Source organism: Ascaphus truei, chromosome 5, assembly GCF_040206685.1.
Source record: "Ascaphus truei isolate aAscTru1 chromosome 5, aAscTru1.hap1, whole genome shotgun sequence".
In the NCBI taxonomy this organism is placed as follows: Eukaryota; Metazoa; Chordata; class Amphibia; order Anura; family Ascaphidae; genus Ascaphus; species Ascaphus truei.
In genome coordinates, this window is record NC_134487.1 from 230,724,335 (window position 1) to 230,748,385 (window position 24,051).

The window sequence follows — 24,051 nt, forward strand, 5'->3', positions numbered from 1 at the left end:
GCAACTCTGAAACTTAACCTAAGCGTTTTTCGAAGCTACTTTTTGGCTAACTTCTTATAGGAAGGTCTAGGAGCTCTGAAAATGAACGTGCGCGTCTTTCACTCTTCCAGAGGGACTTAGAAGAATTTTGTGATATTTTTTATTAAAATGGTGTATAAGGTTATATATATAAATATATTTTATGCACTGTATATGAGCTGGCGATTTCTAAGTCTGTGGTTCCGAGAGGGGGTAACCAGGCTCACTAATAAAGGTCAAGCCACTTGGCTGCCAGAATGCCCTGCTTCAGCACAGACCAGAAAGGCATTGTGATAAGCGTATCCCCGGTATAGTCAGGGGTTAATGGGAGTCGTCCCCGTCCCCCCAGTATACGGCCAGAACCATGGACCCGGTACTTGTGGTTCGGACTGTCTCCAACCAGCCATAATGTTGTGAGAGTGAAATTATGTCTAAGTCCAGCTTTGGTACATTAGAAGCAACTCTGAAACTTAACCTAAGCGTTTTTCGAAGCTACTTTTTGGCTAACTTCTTATAGGAAGGTCTAGGAGCTCTGAAAATGAACGTGCGCGTCTTTCACTCTTCCCGAGGGACTTAGAAGAATTTTGTGATATTTTTTATTAAAATGGTGTATAAGGGTATATATATAAATATATTTTATGCACTGTATATGAGCTGGCGATTTCTAAGTCTGTGGTTCCGAGAGGGGGTAACCAGGCTCACTAATAAAGGTCAAGCCACTTGGCTGCCAGAATGCCCTGCTTCAGCACAGACCAGAAAGGCATTGTGATAAGCGTATCCCCGGTATAGTCAGGGGTTAATGGGAGTCGTCCCCGTCCCCCCAGTATACGGCCAGAACCATGGACCCGGTACTTGTGGTTCGGACTGTCTCCAACCAGCCATAATGTTGTGAGAGTGAAATTATGTCTAAGTCCAGCTTTGGTACATTAGAAGCAACTCTGAAACTTAACCTAAGCGTTTTTCGAAGCTGCTTTTTGGCTAACTTCTTATAGGAAGGTCTAGGAGCTCTGAAAATGAACATGCGCGTCTTTCACTCTTCCAGAGGGACTTAGAAGAATTTTATGATATTTTTTATTAAAATGGTGTATAAGGGTATATATATAAATATATTTTATGCACTGTATATGAGCTGGCGATTTCTAAGTCTGTGGTTCCGAGAGGGGGTAACCAGGCTCACTAATAAAGGTCAAGCCACTTGGCTGCCAGAATGCCCTGCTTCAGCACAGACCAGAAAGGCATTGTGATAAGCGTATCCCCGGTATAGTTAGGGGTTAATGGGAGTCGTCCCCGTCCCCCCAGTATACGGCCAGAACCATGGACCCGGTACTTGTGGTTCGGACTGTCTCCAACCAGCCATAATGTTGTGAGAGTGAAATTATGTCTAAGTCCAGCTTTGGTACATTAGAAGCAACTCTGAAACTTAACCTAAGCGTTTTTCGAAGCTACTTTTTGGCTAACTTCTTATAGGAAGGTCTAGGAGCTCTGAAAATGAACGTGCGCGTCTTTCACTCTTCCAGAGGGACTTAGAAGAATTTTGTGATATTTTTTATTAAAATGGTGTATAAGGTTATATATATAAATATATTTTATGCACTGTATATGAGCTGGCGATTTCTAAGTCTGTGGTTCCGAGAGGGGGTAACCAGGCTCACTAATAAAGGTCAAGCCACTTGGCTGCCAGAATGCCCTGCTTCAGCACAGACCAGAAAGGCATTGTGATAAGCGTATCCCCGGTATAGTCAGGGGTTAATTGGAGTCGTCCCCGTCCCCCCAGTATACGGCCAGAACCATGGACCCGGTACTTGTGGTTCAGACTGTCTCCAACCAGCCATAATGTTGTGAGAGTGAAATTATGTCTAAGTCCAGCTTTGGTACATTAGAAGCAACTCTGAAACTTAACCTAAGCGTTTTTCGAAGCTGCTTTTTGGCTAACTTCTTATAGGAAGGTCTAGGAGCTCTGAAAATGAACATGCGCGTCTTTCACTCTTCCAGAGGGACTTAGAAGAATTTTGTGATATTTTTTATTAAAATGGTGTATAAGGGTATATATATAAATATATTTTATGCACTGTATATGAGCTGGCGATTTCTAAGTCTGTGGTTCCGAGAGGGGGTAACCAGGCTCACTAATAAAGGTCAAGCCACTTGGCTGCCAGAATACCCTGCTTCAGCACAGACCAGAAAGGCATTGTGATAAGCGTATCCCCGGTATAGTCAGGGGTTAATGGGAGTCGTCCCCGCCCCCCCATTATACGGCCAGAACCATGGACCCGGTACTTGTGGTTCGGACTGTCTCCAACCAGCCATAATGTTGTGAGAGTGAAATTATGTCTAAGTCCAGCTTTGGTACATTAGAAGCAACTCTGAAACTTAACCTAAGCGTTTTTCGAAGCTACTTTTTGGCTAACTTCTTATAGGAAGGTCTAAGAGCTCTGAAAATGAACGTGCGCGTCTTTCACTCTTCCAGAGGGACTTAGAAGAATTTTGTGATATTTTTTATTAAAATGGTGTATAAGGTTATATATATAAATATATTTTATGCACTGTATATGAGCTGGCGATTTCTAAGTCTGTGGTTCCGATAGGGGGTAACCAGGCTCACTAATAAAGGTCAAGCCACTTGGCTGCCAGAATGCCCTGCTTCAGCACAGACCAGAAAGGCATTGTGATAAGCGTATCCCCGGTATAGTCAGGGGTTAATTGGAGTCGTCCCCGTCCCCCCAGTATACGGCCAGAACCATGGACCCGGTACTTGTGGTTCAGACTGTCTCCAACCAGCCATAATGTTGTGAGAGTGAAATTATGTCTAAGTCCAGCTTTGGTACATTAGAAGCAACTCTGAAACTTAACCTAAGCGTTTTTCGAAGCTACTTTTTGGCTAACTTCTTATAGGAAGGTCTAGGAGCTTTCAAAATGAACGTGCGCGTCTTTCACTCTTCCCGAGGGACTTAGAAGAATTTTGTGATATTTTTTATTAAAATGGTGTATAAGGGTATATATATAAATATATTTTATGCACTGTATATGAGCTGGCTATTTCTAAGTCTGTGGTTCCGAGAGGGGGTAACCAGGCTCACTAATAAAGGTCAAGCCACTTGGCTGCCAGAATGCCCTGCTTCAGCACAGACCAGAAAGGCATTGTGATAAGCGTATCCCCGGTATAGTCAGGGGTTAATGGGAGTCGTCCCCGTCCCCCCAGTATACGGCCAGAACCATGGACCCGGTACTTGTGGTTCGGACTGTCTCCAACCAGCCATAATGTTGTGAGAGTGAAATTATGTCTAAGTCCAGCTTTGGTACATTAGAAGCAACTCTGAAACTTAACCTAAGCGTTTTTCGAAGCTACTTTTTGGCTAACTTCTTATAGGAAGGTCTAGGAGCTCTGAAAATGAACGTGCGCGTCTTTCACTCTTCCCGAGGGACTTAGAAGAATTTTGTGATATTTTTTATTAAAATGGTGTATAAGGGTATATATATAAATATATTTTATGCACTGTATATGAGCTGGCGATTTCTAAGTCTGTGGTTCCGAGAGGGGGTAACCAGGCTCACTAATAAAGGTCAAGCCACTTGGCTGCCAGAATGCCCTGCTTCAGCACAGACCAGAAAGGCATTGTGATAAGCGTATCCCCGGTATAGTCAGGGGTTAATGGGAGTCGTCCCCGTCCCCCCAGTATACGGCCAGAACCATGGACCCGGTACTTGTGGTTCGGACTGTCTCCAACCAGCCATAATGTTGTGAGAGTGAAATTATGTCTAAGTCCAGCTTTGGTACATTAGAAGCAACTCTGAAACTTAACCTAAGCGTTTTTCGAAGCTGCTTTTTGGCTAACTTCTTATAGGAAGGTCTAGGAGCTCTGAAAATGAACATGCGCGTCTTTCACTCTTCCAGAGGGACTTAGAAGAATTTTATGATATTTTTTATTAAAATGGTGTATAAGGGTATATATATAAATATATTTTATGCACTGTATATGAGCTGGCGATTTCTAAGTCTGTGGTTCCGAGAGGGGGTAACCAGGCTCACTAATAAAGGTCAAGCCACTTGGCTGCCAGAATGCCCTGCTTCAGCACAGACCAGAAAGGCATTGTGATAAGCGTATCCCCGGTATAGTTAGGGGTTAATGGGAGTCGTCCCCGTCCCCCCAGTATACGGCCAGAACCATGGACCCGGTACTTGTGGTTCGGACTGTCTCCAACCAGCCATAATGTTGTGAGAGTGAAATTATGTCTAAGTCCAGCTTTGGTACATTAGAAGCAACTCTGAAACTTAACCTAAGCGTTTTTCGAAGCTACTTTTTGGCTAACTTCTTATAGGAAGGTCTAGGAGCTCTGAAAATGAACGTGCGCGTCTTTCACTCTTCCAGAGGGACTTAGAAGAATTTTGTGATATTTTTTATTAAAATGGTGTATAAGGTTATATATATAAATATATTTTATGCACTGTATATGAGCTGGCGATTTCTAAGTCTGTGGTTCCGAGAGGGGGTAACCAGGCTCACTAATAAAGGTCAAGCCACTTGGCTGCCAGAATGCCCTGCTTCAGCACAGACCAGAAAGGCATTGTGATAAGCGTATCCCCGGTATAGTCAGGGGTTAATTGGAGTCGTCCCCGTCCCCCCAGTATACGGCCAGAACCATGGACCCGGTACTTGTGGTTCAGACTGTCTCCAACCAGCCATAATGTTGTGAGAGTGAAATTATGTCTAAGTCCAGCTTTGGTACATTAGAAGCAACTCTGAAACTTAACCTAAGCGTTTTTCGAAGCTACTTTTTGGCTAACTTCTTATAGGAAGGTCTAGGAGCTCTGAAAATGAACGTGCGCGTCTTTCACTCTTCCCGAGGGACTTAGAAGAATTTTGTGATATTTTTTATTAAAATGGTGTATAAGGGTATATATATAAATATATTTTATGCACTGTATATGAGCTGGCGATTTCTAAGTCTGTGGTTCCGAGAGGGGGTAACCAGGCTCACTAATAAAGGTCAAGCCACTTGGCTGCCAGAATGCCCTGCTTCAGCACAGACCAGAAAGGCATTGTGATAAGCGTATCCCCGGTATAGTCAGGGGTTAATTGGAGTCGTCCCCGTCCCCCCAGTATACGGCCAGAACCATGGACCCGGTACTTGTGGTTCAGACTGTCTCCAACCAGCCATAATGTTGTGAGAGTGAAATTATGTCTAAGTCCAGCTTTGGTACATTAGAAGCAACTCTGAAACTTAACCTAAGCGTTTTTCGAAGCTACTTTTTGGCTAACTTCTTATAGGAAGGTCTAGGAGCTTTCAAAATGAACGTGCGCGTCTTTCACTCTTCCCGAGGGACTTAGAAGAATTTTGTGATATTTTTTATTAAAATGGTGTATAAGGGTATATATATAAATATATTTTATGCACTGTATATGAGCTGGCGATTTCTAAGTCTGTGGTTCCGAGAGGGGGTAACCAGGCTCACTAATAAAGGTCAAGCCACTTGGCTGCCAGAATGCCCTGCTTCAGCACACACCAGAAAGGCATTGTGATAAGCGTATCCCCGGTATAGTCAGGGGTTAATGGGAGTCGTCCCCGTCCCCCCAGTATACGGCCAGAACCATGGACCCGGTACTTGTGGTTCGGACTGTCTCCAACCAGCCATAATGTTGTGAGAGTGAAATTATGTCTAAGTCCAGCTTTGGTACATTAGAAGCAACTCTGAAACTTAACCTAAGCGTTTTTCGAAGCTGCTTTTTGGCTAACTTCTTATAGGAAGGTCTAGGAGCTCTGAAAATGAACATGCGCGTCTTTCACTCTTCCAGAGGGACTTAGAAGAATTTTGTGATATTTTTTATTAAAATGGTGTATAAGGGTATATATATAAATATATTTTATGCACTGTATATGAGCTGGCGATTTCTAAGTCTGTGGTTCCGAGAGGGGGTAACCAGGCTCACTAATAAAGGTCAAGCCACTTGGCTGCCAGAATGCCCTGCTTCAGCACAGACCAGAAAGGCATTGTGATAAGCGTATCCCCGGTATAGTCAGGGGTTAATGGGAGTCGTCCCCGTCCCCCCAGTATACGGCCAGAACCATGGACCCGTACTTGTGGTTCGGACTGTCTCCAACCAGCCATAATGTTGTGAGAGTGAAATTATGTCTAAGTCCAGCTTTGGTACATTAGAAGCAACTCTGAAACTTAACCTAAGCGTTTTTCGAAGCTACTTTTTGGCTAACTTCTTATAGGAAGGTCTAGGAGCTCTGAAAATGAACGTGCGCGTCTTTCACTCTTCCCGAGGGACTTAGAAGAATTTTGTGATATTTTTTATTAAAATGGTGTATAAGGGTATATATATAAATATATTTTATGCACTGTATATGAGCTGGCGATTTCTAAGTCTGTGGTTCCGAGAGGGGGTAACCAGGCTCACTAATAAAGGTCAAGCCATTTGGCTGCCAGAATGCCCTGCTTCAGCACAGACCAGAAAGGCATTGTGATAAGCGTATCCCCGGTATAGTCAGGGGTTAATGGGAGTCGTCCCCGTCCCCCCAGTATACGGCCAGAACCATGGACCCGGTACTTGTGGTTCGGACTGTCTCCAACCAGCCATAATGTTGTGAGAGTGAAATTATGTCTAAGTCCAGCTTTGGTACATTAGAAGCAACTCTGAAACTTAACCTAAGCGTTTTTCGAAGCTACTTTTTGGCTAACTTCTTATAGGAAGGTCTAGGAGCTCTGAAAATGAACGTGCGCGTCTTTCACTCTTCCCGAGGGACTTAGAAGAATTTTGTGATATTTTTTATTAAAATGGTGTATAAGGGTATATATATAAATATATTTTATGCACTGTATATGAGCTGGCGATTTCTAAGTCTGTGGTTCCGAGAGGGTGTAACCAGGCTCACTAATAAAGGTCAAGCCACTTGGCTGCCAGAATGCCCTGCTTCAGCACAGACCAGAAAGGCATTGTGATAAGCGTATCCCCGGTATAGTCAGGGGTTAATTGGAGTCATCCCCGTCCCCCCAGTATACGGCCAGAACCATGGACCCGGTACTTGTGGTTCGGACTCTCTCCAACCAGCCATAATGTTGTGAGAGTGAAATTATGTCTAAGTCCAGCTTTGGTACATTAGAAGCAACTCTGAAACTTAACCTAAGCGTTTTTCGAAGCTACTTTTTGGCTAATTTCTTATAGGAAGGTCTAGGAGCTCTGAAAATGAACGTGCGCGTCTTTCACTCTTCCCGAGGGACTTAGAAGAATTTTGTGATATTTTTTTTTAAAATGGTGTATAAGGGTATATATATAAATATATTTTATGCACTGTATATGAGCTGGCGATTTCTAAGTCTGTGGTAACCGAGAGGGGGTAACCAGGCTCACTAATAAAGGTCAAGCCACTTGGCTGCCAGAATGCCCTGCTTCAGCACAGACCAGAAAGGCATTGTGATAAGCGTATCCCCGGTATAGTCAGGGGTTAATGGGAGTCGTCCCCGTCCCCCCAGTATACGGCCAGAACCATGGACCCAGTACTTGTGGTTCGGACTGTCTCCAACCAGCCATAATGTTGTGAGAGTGAAATTATGTCTAAGTCCAGCTTTGGTACATTAGAAGCAACTCTGAAACTTAACCTAAGCGTTTTTCGAAGCTACTTTTTGGCTAACTTCTTATAGGAAGGTCTAGGAGCTCTGAAAATGAACGTGCGCGTCTTTCACTCTTCCCGAGGGACTTAGAAGAATTTTGTGATATTTTTTATTAAAATGGTGTATAAGGGTATATATATAAATATATTTTATGCACTGTATATGAGCTGGCGATTTCTAAGTCTGTGGTTCCGAGAGGGGGTAACCAGGCTCACTAATAAAGGTCAAGCCATTTGGCTGCCAGAATGCCCTGCTTCAGCACAGACCAGAAAGGCATTGTGATAAGCGTATCCCCGGTATAGTCAGGGGTTAATGGGAGTCGTCCCCGTCCCCCCAGTATACGGCCAGAACCATGGACCCGGTACTTGTGGTTCGGACTGTCTCCAACCAGCCATAATGTTGTGAGAGTGAAATTATGTCTTAGTCCAGCTTTGGTACATTAGAAGCAACTCTGAAACTTAACCTAAGCGTTTTTCGAAGCTACTTTTTGGCTAACTTCTTATAGGAAGGTCTAGGAGCTCTGAAAATGAACGTGCGCGTCTTTCACTCTTCCAGAGGGACTTAGAAGAATTTTGTGATATTTTTTATTAAAATGGTGTATAAGGTTATATATATAAATATATTTTATGCACTGTATATGAGCTGGCGATTTCTAAGTCTGTGGTTCCGAGAGGGGGTAACCAGGCTCACTAATAAAGGTCAAGCCACTTGGCTGCCAGAATGCCCTGCTTCAGCACAGACCAGAAAGGCATTGTGATAAGCGTATCCCCGGTATAGTCAGGGGTTAATGGGAGTCGTCCCCGTCCCCCCAGTATACGGCCAGAACCATGGACCCGGTACTTGTGGTTCGGACTGTCTCCAACCAGCCATAATGTTGTGAGAGTGAAATTATGTCTAAGTCCAGCTTTGGTACATTAGAAGCAACTCTGAAACTTAACCTAAGCGTTTTTCGAAGCTACTTTTTGGCTAACTTCTTATAGGAAGGTCTAGGAGCTCTGAAAATGAACGTGCGCGTCTTTCACTCTTCCCGAGGGACTTAGAAGAATTTTGTGATATTTTTTATTAAAATGGTGTATAAGGGTATATATATAAATATATTTTATGCACTGTATATGAGCTGGCGATTTCTAAGTCTGTGGTTCCGAGAGGGGGTAACCAGGCTCACTAATAAAGGTCAAGCCACTTGCCTGCCAGAATGCCCTGCTTCAGCACAGACCAGAAAGGCATTGTGATAAGCGTATCCCCGGTATAGTCAGGGGTTAATGGGAGTCGTCCCCGTCCCCCCAGTATACGGCCAGAACCATGGACCCAGTACTTGTGGTTCGGACTGTCTCCAACCAGCCATAATGTTGTGAGAGTGAAATTATGTCTAAGTCCAGCTTTGGTACATTAGAAGCAACTCTGAAACTTAACCTAAGCGTTTTTCGAAGCTACTTTTTGGCTAACTTCTTATAGGAAGGTCTAGGAGCTCTGAAAATGAACGTGCGCGTCTTTCACTCTTCCCGAGGGACTTAGAAGAATTTTGTGATATTTTTTATTAAAATGGTGTATAAGGGTATATATATAAATATATTTTATGCACTGTATATGAGCTGGCGATTTCTAAGTCTGTGGTTCCGAGAGGGGGTAACCAGGCTCACTAATAAAGGTCAAGCCACTTGGCTGCCAGAATGCCCTGCTTCAGCACAGACCAGAAAGGCATTGTGATAAGCGTATCCCCGGTATAGTCAGGGGTTAATGGGAGTCGTCCCCGTCCCCCCAGTATACGGCCAGAACCATGGACCCGGTACTTGTGGTTCGGACTGTCTCCAACCAGCCATAATGTTGTGAGAGTGAAATTATGTCTTAGTCCAGCTTTGGTACATTAGAAGCAACTCTGAAACTTAACCTAAGCGTTTTTCGAAGCTACTTTTTGGCTAACTTCTTATAGGAAGGTCTAGGAGCTCTGAAAATGAACGTGCGCGTCTTTCACTCTTCCAGAGGGACTTAGAAGAATTTTGTGATATTTTTTATTAAAATGGTGTATAAGGTTATATATATAAATATATTTTATGCACTGTATATGAGCTGGCGATTTCTAAGTCTGTGGTTCCGAGAGGGGGTAACCAGGCTCACTAATAAAGGTCAAGCCACTTGGCTGCCAGAATGCCCTGCTTCAGCACAGACCAGAAAGGCATTGTGATAAGCGTATCCCCGGTATAGTCAGGGGTTAATGGGAGTCGTCCCCGTCCCCCCAGTATACGGCCAGAACCATGGACCCGGTACTTGTGGTTCGGACTGTCTCCAACCAGCCATAATGTTGTGAGAGTGAAATTATGTCTTAGTCCAGCTTTGGTACATTAGAAGCAACTCTGAAACTTAACCTAAGCGTTTTTCGAAGCTACTTTTTGGCTAACTTCTTATAGGAAGGTCTAGGAGCTCTGAAAATGAACGTGCGCGTCTTTCACTCTTCCCGAGGGACTTAGAAGAATTTTGTGATATTTTTTATTAAAATGGTGTATAAGGGTATATATATAAATATATTTTATGCACTGTATATGAGCTGGCGATTTCTAAGTCTGTGGTTCCGAGAGGGGGTAACCAGGCTCACTAATAATGGTCAAGCCACTTGCCTGCCAGAATGCCCTGCTTCAGCACAGACCAGAAAGGCATTGTGATAAGCGTATCCCCGGTATAGTCAGGGGTTAATGGGAGTCGTCCCCGTCCCCCCAGTATACGGCCAGAACCATGGACCCAATACTTGTGGTTCGGACTGTCTCCAACCAGCCATAATGTTGTGAGAGTGAAATTATGTCTAAGTCCAGCTTTGGTACATTAGAAGCAACTCTGAAACTTAACCTAAGCGTTTTTCGAAGCTACTTTTTGGCTAACTTCTTATAGGAAGGTCTAGGAGCTCTAAAAATGAACGTGCGCGTCTTTCACTCTTCCCGAGGGACTTAGAAGAATTTTGTGATATTTTTTATTAAAATGGTGTATAAGGGTATATATATAAATATATTTTATGCACTGTATATGAGCTGGCGATTTCTAAGTCTGTGGTTCCGAGAGGGGGTAACCAGGCTCACTAATAAAGGTCAAGCCACTTGGCTGCCAGAATGCCCTGCTTCAGCACAGACCAGAAAGGCATTGTGATAAGCGTATCCCCGGTATAGTCAGGGGTTAATGGGAGTCGTCCCCGTCCCCCCAGTATACGGCCAGAACCATGGACCCGGTACTTGTGGTTCGGACTGTCTCCAACCAGCCATAATGTTGTGAGAGTGAAATTATGTCTAAGTCCAGCTTTGGTACATTAGAAGCAACTCTGAAACTTAACCTAAGCGTTTTTCGAAGCTACTTTTTGGCTAACTTCTTATAGGAAGGTCTAGGAGCTCTGAAAATGAACGTGCGCGTCTTTCACTCTTCCAGAGGGACTTAGAAGAATTTTGTGATATTTTTTATTAAAATGGTGTATAAGGTTATATATATAAATATATTTTATGCACTGTATATGAGCTGGCGATTTCTAAGTCTGTGGTTCCGAGAGGGGGTAACCAGGCTCACTAATAAAGGTCAAGCCACTTGGCTGCCAGAATGCCCTGCTTCAGCACAGACCAGAAAGGCATTGTGATAAGCGTATCCCCGGTATAGTCAGGGGTTAATGGGAGTCGTCCCCGTCCCCCCAGTATACGGCTAGAACCATGGACCCGGTACTTGTGGTTCGGACTGTCTCCAACCAGCCATAATGTTGTGAGAGTGAAATTATGTCTAAGTCCAGCTTTGGTACATTAGAAGCAACTCTGAAACTTAACCTAAGCGTTTTTCGAAGCTACTTTTTGGCTAACTTCTTATAGGAAGGTCTAGGAGCTCTGAAAATGAACGTGCGCGTCTTTCACTCTTCCCGAGGGACTTAGAAGAATTTTGTGATATTTTTTATTAAAATGGTGTATAATGGTATATATATAAATATATTTTATGCACTGTATATGAGCTGGCGATTTCTAAGTCTGTGGTTCCGAGAGGGGGTAACCAGGCTCACTAATAAAGGTCAAGCCACTTGGCTGCCAGAATGCCCTGCTTCAGCACAGACCAGAAAGGCATTGTGATAAGCGTATCCCCGGTATAGTCAGGGGTTAATGGGAGTCGTCCCCGTCCCCCCAGTATACGGCCAGAACCATGGACCCGGTACTTGTGGTTCGGACTGTCTCCAACCAGCCATAATGTTGTGAGAGTGAAATTATGTCTTAGTCCAGCTTTGGTACATTAGAAGCAACTCTGAAACTTAACCTAAGCGTTTTTCGAAGCTACTTTTTGGCTAACTTCTTATAGGAAGGTCTAGGAGCTCTGAAAATGAACGTGCGCGTCTTTCACTCTTCCAGAGGGACTTAGAAGAATTTTGTGATATTTTTTATTAAAATGGTGTATAAGGTTATATATATAAATATATTTTATGCACTGTATATGAGCTGGCGATTTCTAAGTCTGTGGTTCCGAGAGGGGGTAACCAGGCTCACTAATAAAGGTCAAGCCACTTGGCTGCCAGAATGCCCTGCTTCAGCACAGACCAGAAAGGCATTGTGATAAGCGTATCCCCGGTATAGTCAGGGGTTAATGGGAGTCGTCCCCGTCCCCCCAGTATACGGCCAGAACCATGGACCCGGTACTTGTGGTTCGGACTGTCTCCAACCAGCCATAATGTTGTGAGAGTGAAATTATGTCTAAGTCCAGCTTTGGTACATTAGAAGCAACTCTGAAACTTAACCTAAGCGTTTTTCGAAGCTACTTTTTGGCTAACTTCTTATAGGAAGGTCTAGGAGCTCTGAAAATGAACGTGCGCGTCTTTCACTCTTCCCGAGGGACTTAGAAGAATTTTGTGATATTTTTTATTAAAATGGTGTATAAGGGTATATATATAAATATATTTTATGCACTGTATATGAGCTGGCGATTTCTAAGTCTGTGGTTCCGAGAGGGGGTAACCAGGCTCACTAATAAAGGTCAAGCCACTTGCCTGCCAGAATGCCCTGCTTCAGCACAGACCAGAAAGGCATTGTGATAAGCGTATCCCCGGTATAGTCAGGGGTTAATGGGAGTCGTCCCCGTCCCCCCAGTATACGGCCAGAACCATGGACCCAGTACTTGTGGTTCGGACTGTCTCCAACCAGCCATAATGTTGTGAGAGTGAAATTATGTCTAAGTCCAGCTTTGGTACATTAGAAGCAACTCTGAAACTTAACCTAAGCGTTTTTCGAAGCTACTTTTTGGCTAACTTCTTATAGGAAGGTCTAGGAGCTCTAAAAATGAACGTGCGCGTCTTTCACTCTTCCCGAGGGACTTAGAAGAATTTTGTGATATTTTTTATTAAAATGGTGTATAAGGGTATATATATAAATATATTTTATGCACTGTATATGAGCTGGCGATTTCTAAGTCTGTGGTTCCGAGAGGGGGTAACCAGGCTCACTAATAAAGGTCAAGCCACTTGGCTGCCAGAATGCCCTGCTTCAGCACAGACCAGAAAGGCATTGTGATAAGCGTATCCCCGGTATAGTCAGGGGTTAATGGGAGTCGTCCCCGTCCCCCCAGTATACGGCCAGAACCATGGACCCGGTACTTGTGGTTCGGACTGTCTCCAACCAGCCATAATGTTGTGAGAGTGAAATTATGTCTAAGTCCAGCTTTGGTACATTAGAAGCAACTCTGAAACTTAACCTAAGCGTTTTTCGAAGCTACTTTTTGGCTAACTTCTTATAGGAAGGTCTAGGAGCTCTGAAAATGAACGTGCGCGTCTTTCACTCTTCCAGAGGGACTTAGAAGAATTTTGTGATATTTTTTATTAAAATGGTGTATAAGGTTATATATATAAATATATTTTATGCACTGTATATGAGCTGGCGATTTCTAAGTCTGTGGTTCCGAGAGGGGGTAACCAGGCTCACTAATAAAGGTCAAGCCACTTGGCTGCCAGAATGCCCTGCTTCAGCACAGACCAGAAAGGCATTGTGATAAGCGTATCCCCGGTATAGTCAGGGGTTAATGGGAGTCGTCCCCGTCCCCCCCAGTATACGGCCAGAACCATGGACCCGGTACTTGTGGTTCGGACTGTCTCCAACCAGCCATAATGTTGTGAGAGTGAAATTATGTCTAAGTCCAGCTTTGGTACATTAGAAGCAACTCTGAAACTTAACCTAAGCGTTTTTCGAAGCTACTTTTTGGCTAACTTCTTATAGGAAGGTCTAGGAGCTCTGAAAATGAACGTGCGCGTCTTTCACTCTTCCCGAGGGACTTAGAAGAATTTTGTGATATTTTTTATTAAAATGGTGTATAAGGGTATATATATAAATATATTTTATGCACTGTATATGAGCTGGCGATTTCTAAGTCTGTGGTTCCGAGAGGGGGTAACCAGGCTCACTAATAAAGGTCAAGCCACTTGGCTGCCAGAATGCCCTGCTTCAGCACAGACCAGAAAGGCATTGTGATAAGCGTATCCCCGGTATAGTCAGGGGTTAATGGGAGTCGTCCCCGTCCCCCCAGTATACGGCCAGAACCATGGACCCGGTACTTGTGGTTCGGACTGTCTCCAACCAGCCATAATGTTGTGAGAGTGAAATTATGTCTAAGTCCAGCTTTGGTACATTAGAAGCAACTCTGAAACTTAACCTAAGCGTTTTTCGAAGCTACTTTTTGGCTAACTTCTTATAGGAAGGTCTAGGAGCTCTGAAAATGAACGTGCGCGTCTTTCACTCTTCCAGAGGGACTTAGAAGAATTTTGTGATATTTTTTATTAAAATGGTGTATAAGGTTATATATATAAATATATTTTATGCACTGTATATGAGCTGGCGATTTCTAAGTCTGTGGTTCCGAGAGGGGGTAACCAGGCTCACTAATAAAGGTCAAGCCACTTGGCTGCCAGAATGCCCTGCTTCAGCACAGACCAGAAAGGCATTGTGATAAGCGTATCCCCGGTATAGTCAGGGGTTAATGGGAGTCGTCCCCGTCCCCCCAGTATACGGCCAGAACCATGGACCCGGTACTTGTGGTTCGGACTGTCTCCAACCAGCCATAATGTTGTGAGAGTGAAATTATGTCTAAGTCCAGCTTTGGTACATTAGAAGCAACTCTGAAACTTAACCTAAGCGTTTTTCGAAGCTACTTTTTGGCTAACTTCTTATAGGAAGGTCTAGGAGCTCTGAAAATGAACGTGCGCGTCTTTCACTCTTCCCGAGGGACTTAGAAGAATTTTGTGATATTTTTTATTAAAATGGTGTATAAGGGTATATATATAAATATATTTTATGCACTGTATATGAGCTGGCGATTTCTAAGTCTGTGGTTCCGAGAGGGGGTAACCAGGCTCACTAATAAAGGTCAAGCCACTTGCCTGCCAGAATGCCCTGCTTCAGCACAGACCAGAAAGGCATTGTGATAAGCGTATCCCCGGTATAGTCAGGGGTTAATGGGAGTCGTCCCCGTCCCCCCAGTATACGGCCAGAACCATGGACCCAGTACTTGTGGTTCGGACTGTCTCCAACCAGCCATAATGTTGTGAGAGTGAAATTATGTCTAAGTCCAGCTTTGGTACATTAGAAGCAACTCTGAAACTTAACCTAAGCGTTTTTCGAAGCTACTTTTTGGCTAACTTCTTATAGGAAGGTCTAGGAGCTCTAAAAATGAACGTGCGCGTCTTTCACTCTTCCCGAGGGACTTAGAAGAATTTTGTGATATTTTTTATTAAAATGGTGTATAAGGGTATATATATAAATATATTTTATGCACTGTATATGAGCTGGCGATTTCTAAGTCTGTGGTTCCGAGAGGGGGTAACCAGGCTCACTAATAAAGGTCAAGCCACTTGGCTGCCAGAATGCCCTGCTTCAGCACAGACCAGAAAGGCATTGTGATAAGCGTATCCCCGGTATAGTCAGGGGTTAATGGGAGTCGTCCCCGTCCCCCCAGTATACGGCCAGAACCATGGACCCGGTACTTGTGGTTCGGACTGTCTCCAACCAGCCATAATGTTGTGAGAGTGAAATTATGTCTAAGTCCAGCTTTGGTACATTAGAAGCAACTCTGAAACTTAACCTAAGCGTTTTTCGAAGCTACTTTTTGGCTAACTTCTTATAGGAAGGTCTAGGAGCTCTGAAAATGAATGTGCGCGTCTTTCACTCTTCCAGAGGGACTTAGAAGAATTTTGTGATATTTTTTATTAAAATGGTGTATAAGGTTATATATATAAATATATTTTATGCACTGTATATGAGCTGGCGATTTCTAAGTCTGTGGTTCCGAGAGGGGGTAACCAGGCTCACTAATAAAGGTCAAGCCACTTGGCTGCCAGAATGCCCTGCTTCAGCACAGACCAGAAAGGCATTGTGATAAGCGTATCCCCGGTATAGTCAGGGGTTAATGGGAGTCGTCCCCGTCCCCCCAGTATACGGCCAGAACCATGGACCCGGTACTTGTGGTTCGGACTGTCTCCAACCAGCCATAATGTTGTGAGAGTGAAATTATGTCTAAGTCCAGCTTTGGTACATTAGAAGCAACTCTGAAACTTAACCTAAGCGTTTTTCGAAGCTACTTTTTGGCTAACTTCTTATAGGAAGGTCTAGGAGCTCTGAAAATGAACGTGCGCGTCTTTCACTCTTCCAGAGGGACTTAGAAGAATTTTGTGATATTTTTTATTAAAATGGTGTATAAGGTTATATATATAAATATATTTTATGCACTGTATATGAGCTGGCGATTTCTAAGTCTGTGGTTCCGAGAGGGGGTAACCAGGCTCACTAATAAAGGTCAAGCCACTTGGCTGCCAGAATGCCCTGCTTCAGCACAGACCAGAAAGGCATTGTGATAAGCGTATCCCCGGTATAGTCAGGGGTTAATGGGAGTCGTCCCCGTCCCCCCAGTATACGGCCAGAACCATGGACCCGGTACTTGTGGTTCGGACTGTCTCCAACCAGCCATAATGTTGTGAGAGTGAAATTATGTCTAAGTCCAGCTTTGGTACATTAGAAGCAACTCTGAAACTTAACCTAAGCGTTTTTCGAAGCTACTTTTTGGCTAACTTTTATAGGAAGGTCTAGGAGCTCTGAAAATGAACGTGCGCGTCTTTCACTCTTCCCGAGGGACTTAGAAGAATTTTGTGATATTTTTTATTAAAATGGTGTATAAGGGTATATATATAAATATATTTTATGCACTGTATATGAGCTGGCGATTTCTAAGTCTGTGGTTCCGAGAGGGGGTAACCAGGCTCACTAATAAAGGTCAAGCCACTTGCCTGCCAGAATGCCCTGCTTCAGCACAGACCAGAAAGGCATTGTGATAAGCGTATCCCCGGTATAGTCAGGGGTTAATGGGAGTCGTCCCCGTCCCCCCAGTATACGGCCAGAACCATGGACCCAGTACTTGTGGTTCGGACTGTCTCCAACCAGCCATAATGTTGTGAGAGTGAAATTATGTCTAAGTCCAGCTTTGGTACATTAGAAGCAACTCTGAAACTTAACCTAAGCGTTTTTCGAAGCTACTTTTTGGCTAACTTCTTATAGGAAGGTCTAGGAGCTCTGAAAATGAATGTGCGCGTCTTTCACTCTTCCAGAGGGACTTAGAAGAATTTTGTGATATTTTTTATTAAAATGGTGTATAAGGTTATATATATAAATATATTTTATGCACTGTATATGAGCTGGCGATTTCTAAGTCTGTGGTTCCGAGAGGGGGTAACCAGGCTCACTAATAAAGGTCAAGCCACTTGGCTGCCAGAATGCCCTGCTTCAGCACAGACCAGAAAGGCATTGTGATAAGCGTATCCCCGGTATAGTCAGGGGTTAATGGGAGTCGTCCCCGTCCCCCCAGTATACGGCCAGAACCATGGACCCGGTACTTGTGGTTCGGACTGTCTCCAACCAGCCATAATGTTGTGAGAGTGAAATTATGTCTAAGTCCAGCTTTGGTACATTAGAAGCAACTCTGAAACTTAACCTAAGCGTTTTTCGAAGCTACTTTTTGGCTAACTTCTTATAGGAAGGTCTAGGAGCTCTGAAAATGAACGTGCGCGTCTTTCACTCTTCCCGAGGGACTTAGAAGAATTTTGTGATATTTTTTATTAAAATGGTGTATAAGGGTATATATATAAATATATTTTATGCACTGTATATGAGCTGGCGATTTCTAAGTCTGTGGTTCCGAGAGGGGGTAACCAGGCTCACTAATAAAGGTCAAGCCACTTGGCTGCCAGAATGCCCTGCTTCAGCACAGACCAGAAAGGCATTGTGATAAGCGTATCCCCGGTATAGTCAGGGGTTAATGGGAGTCGTCCCCGTCCCCCCAGTATACGGCCAGAACCATGGACCCGGTACTTGTGGTTCGGACTGTCTCCAACCGGCCATAATGTTGTGAGAGTGAAATTATGTCTAAGTCCAGCTTTGGTACATTAGAAGCAACTCTGAAACTTAACCTAAGCGTTTTTCGAAGCTACTTTTTGGCTAACTTCTTATAGGAAGGTCTAGGAGCTCTGAAAATGAACGTGCGCGTCTTTCACTCTTCCAGAGGGACTTAGAAGAATTTTGTGATATTTTTTATTAAAATGGTGTATAAGGTTATATATATAAATATATTTTATGCACTGTATATGAGCTGGCGATTTCTAAGTCTGTGGTTCCGAGAGGGGGTAACCAGGCTCACTAATAAAGGTCAAGCCACTTGGCTGCCAGAATGCCCTGCTTCAGCACAGACCAGAAAGGCATTGTGATAAGCGTATCCCCGGTATAGTCAGGGGTTAATGGGAGTCGTCCCCGTCCCCCCAGTATACGGCCAGAACCATGGACCCGGTACTTGTGGTTCGGACTGTCTCCAACCAGCCATAATGTTGTGAGAGTGAAATTATGTCTAAGTCCAGCTTTGGTACATTAGAAGCAACTCTGAAACTTAACCTAAGCGTTTTTCGAAGCTACTTTTTGGCTAACTTTTATAGGAAGGTCTAGGAGCTCTGAAAATGAACGTGCGCGTCTTTCACTCTTCCCGAGGGACTTAGAAGAATTTTGTGATATTTTTTATTAAAATGGTGTATAAGGGTATATATATAAATATATTTTATGCACTGTATATGAGCTGGCGATTTCTAAGTCTGTGGTTCCGAGAGGGGGTAACCAGGCTCACTAATAAAGGTCAAGCCACTTGCCTGCCAGAATGCCCTGCTTCAGCACAGACCAGAAAGGCATTGTGATAAGCGTATCCCCGGTATAGTCAGGGGTTAATGGGAGTCGTCCCCGTCCCCCCAGTATACGGCCAGAACCATGGACCCAGTACTTGTGGTTCGGACTGTCTCCAACCAGCCATAATGTTGTGAGAGTGAAATTATGTCTAAGTCCAGCTTTGGTACATTAGAAGCAACTCTGAAACTTAACCTAAGCGTTTTTCGAAGCTACTTTTTGGCTAACTTCTTATAGGAAGGTCTAGGAGCTCTAAAAATGAACGTGCGCGTCTTTCACTCTTCCCGAGGGACTTAGAAGAATTTTGTGATATTTTTTATTAAAATGGTGTATAAGGGTATATATATAAATATATTTTATGCACTGTATATGAGCTGGCGATTTCTAAGTCTGTGGTTCCGAGAGGGGGTAACCAGGCTCACTAATAAAGGTCAAGCCACTTGGCTGCCAGAATGCCCTGCTTCAGCACAGACCAGAAAGGCATTGTGATAAGCGTATCCCCGGTATAGTCAGGGGTTAATGGGAGTCGTCCCCGTCCCCCCAGTATACGGCCAGAACCATGGACCCGGTACTTGTGGTTCGGACTGTCTCCAACCAGCCATAATGTTGTGAGAGTGAAATTATGTCTAAGTCCAGCTTTGGTACATTAGAAGCAACTCTGAAACTTAACCTAAGCGTTTTTCGAAGCTACTTTTTGGCTAACTTCTGATAGGAAGGTCTAGGAGCTCTGAAAATGAACGTGCGCGTCTTTCACTCTTCCAGAGGGACTTAGAAGAATTTTGTGATATTTTTTATTAAAATGGTGTATAAGGTTATATATATAAATATATTTTATGCACTGTATATGAGCTGGCGATTTCTAAGTCTGTGGTTCCGAGAGGGGGTAACCAGGCTCACTAATAAAGGTCAAGCCACTTGGCTGCCAGAATGCCCTGCTTCAGCACAGACCAGAAAGGCATTGTGATAAGCGTATCCCCGGTATAGTCAGGGGTTAATGGGAGCCGTCCCCGTCCCCCCAGTATACGGCCAGAACCATGGACCCGGTACTTGTGGTTCGGACTGTCTCCAACCAGCCATAATGTTGTGAGAGTGAAATTATGTCTAAGTCCAGCTTTGGTACATTAGAAGCAACTCTGAAACTTAACCTAAGCGTTTTTCGAAGCTACTTTTTGGCTAACTTCTTATAGGAAGGTCTAGGAGCTCTGAAAATGAACGTGCGCGTCTTTCACTCTTCCCGAGGGACTTAGAAGAATTTTGTGATATTTTTTATTAAAATGGTGTATAAGGGTATATATATAAATATATTTTATGCACTGTATATGAGCTGGCGATTTCTAAGTCTGTGGTTCCGAGAGGGGGTAACCAGGCTCACTAATAAAGTTCAAGCCACTTGGCTTCCAGAATGCCCTGCTTCAGCACAGACCAGAAAGGCATTGTGATAAGCGTATCCCCGGTATAGTCAGGGGTTAATGGGAGTCGTCCCCGCACCCCCAGTATACGGCCAGAACCATGGACCCGGTACTTGTGGTTCGGACTGTCTCCAACCAGCCATAATGTTGTGAGAGTGAAATTATGTCTAAGTCCAGCTTTGGTACATTAGAAGCAACTCTGAAACTTAACCTAAGCGTTTTTCGAAGCTACTTTTTGGCTAACTTCTTATAGGAAGGTCTAGGAGCTCTGAAAATGAACGTGCGCGTCTTTCACTCTTCCCGAGGGACTTAGAAGAATTTTGTGATATTTTTTATTAAAATGGTGTATAAGGGTATATATATAAATATATTTTATGCACTGTATATGAGCTGGCGATTTCTAAGTCTGTGGTTCCGAGAGGGGGTAACCAGGCTCACTAATAAAGGTCAAGCCACTTGGCTGCCAGAATGCCCTGCTTCAGCACAGACCAGAAAGGCATTGTGATAAGCGTATCCCCGGTATAGTCAGGGGTTAATGGGAGTCGTCCCCGTCCCCCCAGTATACGGCCAGAACCATGGACCCAGTACTTGTGGTTCGGACTGTCTCCAACCAGCCATAATGTTGTGAGAGTGAAATTATGTCTAAGTCCAGCTTTGGTACATTAGAAGCAACTCTGAAACTTAACCTAAGCGTTTTTCGAAGCTACTTTTTGGCTAACTTCTTATAGGAAGGTCTAGGAGCTCTGAAAATGAACGTGCGCGTCTTTCACTCTTCCAGAGGGACTTAGAAGAATTTTGTGATATTTTTTATTAAAATGGTGTATAAGGTTATATATATAAATATATTTTATGCACTGTATATGAGCTGGCGATTTCTAAGTCTGTGGTTCCGAGAGGGGGTAACCAGGCTCACTAATAAAGGTCAAGCCACTTGGCTGCCAGAATGCCCTGCTTCAGCACAGACCAGAAAGGCATTGTGATAAGCGTATCCCCGGTATAGTCAGGGGTTAATGGGAGTCGTCCCCGTCCCCCCAGTATACGGCCAGAACCATGGACCCGGTACTTGTGGTTCGGACTGTCTCCAACCAGCCATAATGTTGTGAGAGTGAAATTATGTCTAAGTCCAGCTTTGGTACATTAGAAGCAACTCTGAAACTTAACCTAAGCGTTTTTCGAAGCTACTTTTTGGCTAACTTCTTATAGGAAGGTCTAGGAGCTCTGAAAATGAACGTGCGCGTCTTTCACTCTTCCCGAGGGACTTAGAAGAATTTTGTGATATTTTTTATTAAAATGGTGTATAAGGGTATATATATAAATATATTTTATGCACTGTATATGAGCTGGCGATTTCTAAGTCTGTGGTTCCGAGAGGGGGTAACCAGGCTCACTAATAAAGGTCAAGCCACTTGGCTGCCAGAATGCCCTGCTTCAGCACAGACCAGAAAGGCATTGTGATAAGCGTATCCCCGGTATAGTCAGGGGTTAATGGGAGTCGTCCCCGTCCCCCCAGTATACGGCCAGAACCATGGACCCGGTACTTGTGGTTCGGACTGTCTCCAACCAGCCATAATGTTGTGAGAGTGAAATTATGTCTAAGTCCAGCTTTGGTACATTAGAAGCAACTCTGAAACTTAACCTAAGCGTTTTTCGAAGCTACTTTTTGGCTAACTTCTTATAGGAAGGTCTAGGAGCTCTGAAAATGAACGTGCGCGTCTTTCACTCTTCCCGAGGGACTTAGAAGAATTTTGTGATATTTTTTATTAAAATGGTGTATAAGGGTATATATATAAATATATTTTATGCACTGTATATGAGCTGGCGATTTCTAAGTCTGTGGTTCCGAGAGGGGGTAACCAGGCTCACTAATAAAGGTCAAGCCACTTGGCTTCCAGAATGCCCTGCTTCAGCACAGACCAGAAAGGCATTGTGATAAGCGTATCCCCGGTATAGTCAGGGGTTAATGGGAGTCGTCCCCGCCCCCCCAGTATACGGCCAGAACAATGGACCCGGTACTTGTGGTTCGGACTGTCTCCAACCAGCCATAATGTTGTGAGAGTGAAATTATGTCTAAGTCCAGCTTTGGTACATTAGAAGCAACTCTGAAACTTAACCTAAGCGTTTTTCGAAGCTACTTTTTGGCTAACTTCTTATAGGAAGGTCTAGGAGCTCTGAAAATGAACGTGCGCGTCTTTCACTCTTCCCGAGGGACTTAGAAGAATTTTGTGATATTTTTTATTAAAATGGTGTATAAGGGTATATATATAAATATATTTTATGCACTGTATATGAGCTGGCGATTTCTAAGTCTGTGGTTCCGAGAGGGGGTAACCAGGCTCACTAATAAAGGTCAAGCCACTTGGCTGCCAGAATGCCCTGCTTCAGCACAGACCAGAAAGGCATTGTGATAAGCGTATCCCCGGTATAGTCAGGGGTTAATGGGAGTCGTCCCCGTCCCCCCAGTATACGGCCAGAACCATGGACCCGGTACTTGTGGTTCGGACTGTCTCCAACCAGCCATAATGTTGTGAGAGTGAAATTATGTCTAAGTCCAGCTTTGGTACATTAGAAGCAACTCTGAAACTTAACCTAAGCGTTTTTCGAAGCTACTTTTTGGCTAACTTCTTATAGGAAGGTCTAGGAGCTCTGAAAATGAACGTGCGCGTCTTTCACTCTTCCCGAGGGACTTAGAAGAATTTTGTGATATTTTTTATTAAAATGGTGTATAAGGGTATATATATAAATATATTTTATGCACTGTATATGAGCTGGCGATTTCTAAGTCTGTGGTTCCGAGAGGGGGTAACCAGGCTCACTAATAAAGGTCAAGCCACTTGGCTGCCAGAATGCCCTGCTTCAGCACAGACCAGAAAGGCATTGTGATAAGCGTATCCCCGGTATAGTCAGGGGTTAATGGGAGTCGTCCCCGTCCCCCCAGTATACGGCCAGAACCATGGACCCAGTACTTGTGGTTCGGACTGTCTCCAACCAGCCATAATGTTGTGAGAGTGAAATTATGTCTAAGTCCAGCTTTGGTACATTAGAAGCAACTCTGAAACTTAACCTACGCGTTTTTCGAAGCTACTTTTTGGCTAACTTCTTATAGGAAGGTCTAGGAGCTCTGAAAATGAACGTGCGCGTCTATCACTCTTCCCGAGGGACTTAGAAGAATTTTGTGATATTTTTTATTAAAATGGTGTATAAGGGTATATATATAAATATATTTTATGCACTGTATATGAGCTGGCGATTTCTAAGTCTGTGGTTCCGAGAGGGGGTAACCAGGCTCACTAATAAAGGTCAAGCCACTTGGCTGCCAGAATGCCCTGCTTCAGCACAGACCAGAAAGGCATTGTGATAAGCGTATCCCCGGTATAGTCAGGGGTTAATGGGAGTCGTCCCCGTCCCCCCAGTATACGGCCAGAACCATGGACCCGGTACTTGTGGTTCGGACTGTCTCCAACCAGCCATAATGTTGTGAGAGTGAAATTATGTCTAAGTCCAGCTTTGGTACATTAGAAGCAACTCTGAAACTTAACCTAAGCGTTTTTCGAAGCTACTTTTTGGCTAACTTCTTATAGGAAGGTCTAGGAGCTCTGAAAATGAACGTGCGCGTCTTTCACTCTTCCCGAGGGACTTAGAAGAATTTTGTGATATTTTTTATTAAAATGGTGTATAAGGGTATATATATAAATATATTTTATGCACTGTATATGAGCTGGCGATTTCTAAGTCTGTGGTTCCGAGAGGGGGTAACCAGGCTCACTAATAAAGGTCAAGCCACTTGCCTGCCAGAATGCCCTGCTTCAGCACAGACCAGAAA